Source organism: Pinus tabuliformis, chromosome 5_2 (genome assembly GCF_031772625.1).
Source record: "Pinus tabuliformis cultivar Carrire ecotype Pingquan chromosome 5_2, CPIR1, whole genome shotgun sequence".
NCBI classification, from domain to species: domain Eukaryota; kingdom Viridiplantae; phylum Streptophyta; class Pinopsida; order Pinales; family Pinaceae; genus Pinus; species Pinus tabuliformis.
This window is the reverse complement of record NC_142306.1, coordinates 794,838,937-794,847,127: the sequence shown is the minus strand read 5'-3', so window position 1 is coordinate 794,847,127 and position 8,191 is coordinate 794,838,937.

The following is an 8,191-nucleotide window of genomic DNA, read 5'->3' as shown; positions in this document are numbered from 1 at the left end:
GGCCCTTGCACCTCATTGTAACACAATTCAGTTGGCATGCAGCCGCCACATCTCTTCTCAGAGATAAGCTACCATCGCTTGAGCTATTATATTTCCATTATGTTTGTAAGCATAGTTCAATATTTTTCTATTAATGAAATGAAGTGTTTTTTTGCTGCAACTCTGCATTTATGATTATATCTGTAATTTGTTGCGTTCATGTTTAATTTCGTATCATAAATACTGATATCATTGAATAAATTAGTATATTATCATTTCAAAATTAAATATCATAAAGACAAATGGATAGAATCATTGCAACAAGAATTACTGACCAAAGAAAATGTATTATTAATATTTGCCAAGTGTGATGCACTTTGTGATACTAGTGATATCATTCATATGACGAATAGTTCTACTGAGAATTTTCACTTGATTAATGATATTAATTTCAATGTATATATGCATCTCTCTTGTCCTAAGGCGTCGAATAATTATCTTGGTAATATTTTTAAAGATGAATATGATGAACTAGCCTATTTTGAGAAGCACAAGAAGGAATTGTTTCCAATATTGGACTAAAATGGGTTATGATGGAAAGGATTTAGGTAAAATAGGTCAAGGTACTGAGAAGCCCATACAAATATATGTAAGGACAAAAAATCAAGGCCTAGGTTATGAAGGTGAAAAAAGTAATGCAATGATTAAATTTGTGAAAGGAGTAATATTGATAATAAATGAACCATCTACAACTAGTGGTACAACAAATAAAGTGTAGAAGCAAGAAAAGTTTTGCAGTCATTACGGTATAAAAGGACAACTACAAGCTAAATGCAATGATCAAATTTTTGAAAGGATTAATATTGATAGTCAATGACCCATCTACAACTAGTGGTACAACAAATAAAGTATAGAAGCAAGAAAAAGTTTGTAGTTATTGCGACAGAAAAGGACAACTACAAGCTAAATGTTGGAACCTACATCCTTGCAGTGTTTTTGGTCTTACAAATCATGGTCCTCGCGATTGATGAATTTTAGCAGAAATTCACAACAACCCTTGAATCCTTGTACTGGTTAGACCAAGGATATGGGAATGTATCCTAGTTTAAAGCTAGTGCAATATGATATAAATTCAAAGTATCAAAATAAAATAAAAGAAAAATAACATAAAACCTAAAACAAGAAACTTCTAAACTATAAAGAGTATTAAACAAGTAACCAAAGTATGTCATTTAAGAGAGCAGTAATCAACAAATTGTATTTCAAGCCAAACTCACAAGCAGATAATCAGTGATGATCAAATGAAAAATAAAATTACTACTTCCCGTTAATGTCATACATCATAGAGAAGAGAATTGTAATGTACAATATACAAATTGCAGTTAACAAGAAAAGGAAAATATAAAAATGATTATCAAGACACAAGATGGTAGAAAAAGTGAAAGATTCTTCATTGATATTATAAAAGAATAGTGTTCAAATAAGGTATCCATAGACTTGGCAGATTAAATTTTTCATAAGGAAACATCTTTAACAAATGACCTTGTTTACAAGACCATGTGGTCATATGCTAACAAATAAAACAACTAAATGAAACAAATCTCATTGCAACAAGCTCAAAGGGGCACATATACCACTCCAAAAAGAGTCAACATTAGAATTGACAAAAGCAGTAAGTTTCAATCTTCAGTAAATGAAATCAAATATACCTCAGACAACAAGAAGTATTATGAACCTCTGTCAGTGTTGCTACTTAAAAGAATCCCTGTAAAACAATGCATGTGAATAACAATTGCCTAAACAGAAAGAGGTTGAAACTAAAATTAAGAATAATACTTCGATCATACCAACTTGTGATGTAGCCAAAGGCCTTTGTCTTCCTTTTGAAGCCTACATTTATACTCATAATTTTGAAAATAGTTGCATAACTATTTTTTTAATCAAAATAATTAGGCTTAGTTAATTAAAGGTAAGACAAAAAGGGTGGACTTCTAAAAAGTAGTCAATGACTTGAAAGGGGAGGACCCACATCCATAATATATGAAATGGAACCAACACTCTAGAAAACCTCAAAGGCACTCAAAATTTGCAAATTAAACAACTTAAATTTCTGATTCTTAAAAATATCTACGGGATTTTGGGAAAATTTGACTAGAAAAAGTGGCCATTTAGTCTATTAGTTTGACAAAGCATTACCTTTCTTTCCATAACAATATTATTGTATTGCTTCATGTCCACTTTAAATAATGATCAAATTCCAATTAAGATAAATAATCATTTAGTACCATATTCTTAGTTCATCCGCTACAAACTTTATTATTTATTATTTACGTCCAAGTCAAAATACCTTGATCGCTTTCCCAAAACAGTTATTAAATATTCTTTTTGGTCCCACCTTGTGCTGAGTGGTGGAACTTACCCTTTACCTTTGCACATCTTTAGCTCTCCCGAAACAATTATTAAATTTTTTTTTTGGGCCCAACCTTGTGCTAAGCAGTGAACTTACCCTTTACCTTTGCACATCTTTAACTCCACACATGCTTTACTTCTACACAAGGTTTAACCTCGCACATGCTTTACTTTTGCACAAGGTTTACCCTCGAACATGCTTTACTTTTGTGTAGGATTTACCTTGGCACATGCTTAACTTCTACTCATGGTTTACTCTACACACGTTTTACTGCAAGCTTTAGACTTAGTGAGCTTTTTCACCCGAAAAAACGTTTATGTGTGTGTGTGTGTGCGTTTTTTCACGTGAAAAATCTGTAACAGCCCTGGTTAAAAATCCATGTAAAAAAATATAATACCAAGGTCATGGGACACATATTCAAAGCTGAATGGTGGGAAAAACATCCTAGTGGGGTGTCAGTTTGGTTTATTAATGGCTAAGGAAATTGGAAAAGGTAATGGAAAAGGATTTTAAAAGGAAAAGAGGTATTAACTGGCATTTTATTTATGAAAATAATGGAAATTAGAAGAAAAGGAAGGTGAAAGGTCACAGGTTGCGTGTGAGGATTAAAATGAAGGAAAATAATGGAAAATGAAGAAAATAAAGGCCTCATTGATAAAAAGGCTTTTGAGGATCAGTTGGTAGTTTTTGTCAGTGTTAGACTTTTGGTCCATTTTAGCTTGGAGCTCTCTCTCTATTCTCTCTCTTTCATACTCTTAGACACTTATAAGAGTTTTCTTGGAGCAATCTTAGAGGAGTGTGGCATACTTGAAGTTTTGGAGCAAGAAGGCAAAGGAAGAGCAGGAAAGTGCAAGAGGACATCAAGATCAGCAATTACAGCTAGATTTCTTTTCATGTATGGTTTCCTTTCTAGTTTTGGCATGCATGGAATATGCATGTGGTTTCTTGGTTATGATATGTCATTAGCATGGAAGATTTCCTGGATAGATAGTGGTTTTGCCTAGCCTTTCCATTTCCTATATAGCCATGGTGTTGTGGGTTTTATCTTTATTTTCTAGTTGGTTGTCATGTTCCTTTGGTTATGGGTTGAGTTATTAGTTCTTGGAGCCTTGGTTGGAAAAATGCTCTAGATCCCTTGGTAGGTTGAGTTACTAGTCCTGGAGCCTTGGTTGGACAAACGTGCTAGAGCCCAACAGCAACTTAACGTTGAGTTACTATTTCTTGAGCCTTGGTTGAACAAACACTCTAGAGCTTGACAGTAGTCGTGGGTTGAGTTACTAGTCTTGGAAGTTGGGATGGAACAAACGCTTCGAAGCCCTGGACATCTTGTGTAGAGACCAATCTGGTGATGGTTAGTGATGTCTGACCGTTAGGTGGAATCACTAGTTGAGGGTTGAGGTGGTTTGGCCTCTAGGAACTCTGGTTTGGTTTATGTTGGTTTATTCCATGAGATCCCACATTCATGCTTGGAATATGGCATGGGGGTGATTGGCTGAAGAGAGATTTGGTTCAACCAATCTAAGGTCGGGTGGAAAGTGGAAGTCCCCAACCTGGTTGGCCTTTGCACTCATGTTTAAGAGCTTCTTCTACTTAGTATTTTATGTGTAAATATATTGGTTTATATGTGGATTCTATAGTTGTTGTATCCTTATTATTTATGTGGTTTATATGTTGGTTATGAGCATGTTTTATAACAATGATGATGTATCGATCTCATCGTGTTTTGATTTGTAAATGAATGAACAATGAATATGTGACCTAATAGATGATAATTCAGCTAATGTGATAAGGCATCAATTATTCTTAGCGATTCTCAAATAAGTATGAGACCCCTATGCTCAGGTATGTTGTTATGACCTGCAGATTACTTGTTCATGATCTATTTGACGAAATGTTTGTCATGGTTGGGCATGGCTAGGTCAAGTCCTTGATCAATTTTTGTTTTAGAGGGTTTGTCTTGGTGTCATTTATTGTCTTAGAAAGTCTCATCAACTTTTTGGGCAGTGGTTTGGAGGCTAGCTCTGAAAAAGTGGCTTAAATCTCATATTCTATGGCATAAAACTTGTTGAAAAAAACTGCAGTCTTTCCCTTGCATGCATTGTGGGAGTGACTGGAGGGTCCTAGCTGCATGAATTCCCATGTCATGGGAGCGACTAGGGGTTTGAAAAGGAAATTTGACTTAGGGCTTGGGCAGATGGAGGGGTGGTTTAGCTCTTGAGAGTCCTGTAGCACCTAAGGGAGGTCTGTAAAGTGTTGGTTTGTCGGTTCCACTTCCTTAACTACAATTAGGGGTTTTAATCATATCATAGTAACTCTTTGTCACATATTTACCCCGGTGGAATGGTAAGCTTGGGTAAGTGTGGGAGGAGGGTGGTTACAGAGTGGTATTAGAGCATGGTTCAACACTTGGAATAGATGGGCAGAATGTGTTTATTATGCATACATGTTGGTTACATATATGTCCTTATTCTTGTGGTTTATGTACTTGTTTTGTATTCATGGTAGTGGTCATTTTCATAGTTGTGTTGCCATGTAGGAGTTGATGATGTTGTTGTTGGAATGTGTTTGTCATGAATGCATGTCAGTTGTATATGCATTTGGTATGTATGTCAATTTCTATATGTTGTTATGCATGTATTGTCATGGCTATGGTTATGCATGTATAGTAGGTCAAAGATGCATTGTGATGGTAATTGTTGTGATCTTGTGTCATCGTGATGATATTGGTTGTTATGATGCTAATGTGTTGGCTGAGATAGAGCAGGAGATGAAAACTATCAGAGTGAGGTTGCAACACTAGACTTTGGGGGTAAGAGAAAATTGTCATACAAGTATTGTATATTTGGCATGTAGGTATGTTAGTTAATGAATTGTTATATGCATTAGGGTTATATACATGTTTGTCATTTTATTGTTGTTGTGGTTACATGCATGGTAGATGCTAGTGAATCAGTGTGGTCATATGCACATGTGTCGAATTGTCATGAATAATAGTAACTTCTTATTATATGCATTGTTGATGTTGTTTTATGTTAGTTAACTTGATGATTATGTTATATGGTGTTGATGAGTATGCTATATGTTAACTTGTCGTTGCTATATATTAGTTAACTTGATTATTAGGGTTATTCCAGTTAAGACCTTGATGTTATATGTATCATGCTAATTTGGATTGGCCTATGCAGATGGTTAGGGTTATTACATTCAGGTATGAGTTGACCTATTTGTGATATTGTGTTGTACTAATCTAGATTGATTGTGCATATGTGATTTTTATGCATGAATGACAATTTTTTATGAACTTATGAGGTGAACATGTTAGCTAGTTATTGTTATGGATATCATGATCCTATTTATGTTTGATTTGATACGTTGTGAAGTTATATCATGCTAATATAGATTGATTGTGTAGATAAGATAGCCTCCCCTAAGATACATTGAGGTATAAGTTTGCTTATGTCGCCTATTTGGTGTTTGAGCATCTGGTGTCTATTATTTCGACTAGTTTATTTATTTAACATTGTACCTTTATATTTTGTTGAATGTTTGATTAATTTCATGAGATGAGTTTCCATCTATAAGATTGCATGAAGGAATGATCTTGTTTTAAGATGGTTGTACTAATTCATATGTGTTGAGATAACAGATATGTACTTGAGTGTAAGTAGGTGATAGTTATAACATTATGTCTTATGATTGTTAGTTGATTATGACCTAGTTGTTAGACTTGGTAAAGGTTGATTTCAAATTAATGTGCATGATGTCTTGATCTTCAGAACGTGAGACTAACATGTGTGAGAAGTTGCAAGAAAACATGCTTGGTATTAGCTTGATAAGGTAATAGTTGATATGTTTATATAACTAACAGTTGGGTGATGTGATAATGTATAGTAAGACTCAATTGCAGAAAGGAAAAGGTAAAAGAAAGGAACTGTGTGAAAATTCCTTTGGCTATGTTTGGGAACCATAATTCCAAACAAGTGAGTGCTTTGCATACAGGAAGTCTTCTTAACCTTGATTTTGTTTGACATTATGTGGATATGTGTTATATTCTCGAACATGTACTTGACAGGTATAATAACTAAATTCCAGTTATGGATGGATTCGTCAAGGTAATTGGAGTCCCTTGAGAGATGGCATGGATGTGTTCAGTTACAAGGAAATGTGCTTGGCACAACAAGGTAAGGTAACTAGTATGTTGTTATGTTTATTTATGCACTGGCAGTTATGTGTTTATGGCAATATGATGCAAGGGATTGCATGGAAAAGAGATTGCCATGAAATTTTGAAGAAGGCTCAGGTTGAGCTTTCCTTTGGAAGCACTGGGAACCATGGGGATTGAGTCATGGTGTTTTTTGCTAATCTTCTACTTTTGGTATTTTGTGATTTGTTTGAGCTTGATTTATGGGTTCTGAGTGCGTCTAGTGCAAGGCCTTGCCACTTTGTTTATGGTGTCATATTGTATTGGTTTTCATGGTTTCTTCTTGTTTGCTTTTTGGTCTTGCATTTTATGTTTTGAGAGTCTTGGGAATTGGTTGGGAAAGAGGAAAGTTAATGGAGCTCGGGAAGAGCTGAATGAAACCCAACATGTGATGTAAGGCTCGAATGAAGCTGGGCACATGTATAAGGGCAGTGAAGGCAAGAATATAACAGTTGGTTGAATTGGTTAGGTCCATCATGGTAAATGGACGGTGGCAGTACAAACATGAGAAAAGTAATCAGGAAAGGAAAATTAAATGGATTTGAGACATCATATGCCTTGGATAAGTTGGGAACTGTTGTTCTCAATGTTGTGCATGGATAAAGGGAGTTCTCTTAACCTAGACCTTATGTTATTTGGTAATTATGTTGTGATCATGATTATGTTGATGTTTATATATGTATACATGTATGTATGTATGTATGTTGTGTCTAACAGGGTCATCATGGATCATGGTTGTTTAATGTTAATGTTTACATGTATATATGTGTGTATGTATGTCATTGTCTGACACGATCATGATTGTTTTATGCTAATGTTTATGTATGTGTATCTATGTTGCTGTCTGACAGGGTTGTCATGGATCATTCTTGTGGAGGAATGATTTCTTATGTAGGTAAATGGTGTGAAGATGTTCCTGGTCTTATGAGGAATCAAGTGGGAATAGTAGTCCTAGAAAGTCTATGAGTTCAATATCATGTGCTTATGAGTTGATGTTATGTGATTATACTATGTCTATGTTATGGACAGGCTATACTGAGAGATACATCAGTGGAATGAAAGTAGCGTGATCTACGACATGCTAGGATAAGCATGGATGGCGGAGAGACACCAGAGGCAAGGTTTCCTAGTAGAGACAGTTTGGTATTTGGATGTGCAGTGCTACTGTTGTGTATATGTTATGAATATTGTATATTTAGTGATTTTACATATGATGTTGTGTGCCTGTTGTATATATGGTGTTCTTTGTATATTCCATATGCGGTGTTGGGTATAGATGGTGCTATGTACTTGTTGGATTTGTGGTGTTGTATACATATTGTATTATGTGCATGATGGATATGCAGTGTTGTGTGCATGTTGGATATGCGGTGTTGTGTACATATGATGTAATGTACGTGTTTTATATGCAGTGTTATATACATATGGTGTTGTGTGCATGTGGTGCTATGTACATATGGTGTTGTGTGCATTATTGTACATGTGGTGTTGTGTGCATGTGGTGTCATGTACATGTTGTATATGTGGTGTTGTTTGCATGTGGTGTTGTGTATTTGTCGTGCACGTGGCGTTGTGTACATGTGGTGTCGTGTACATGTCGT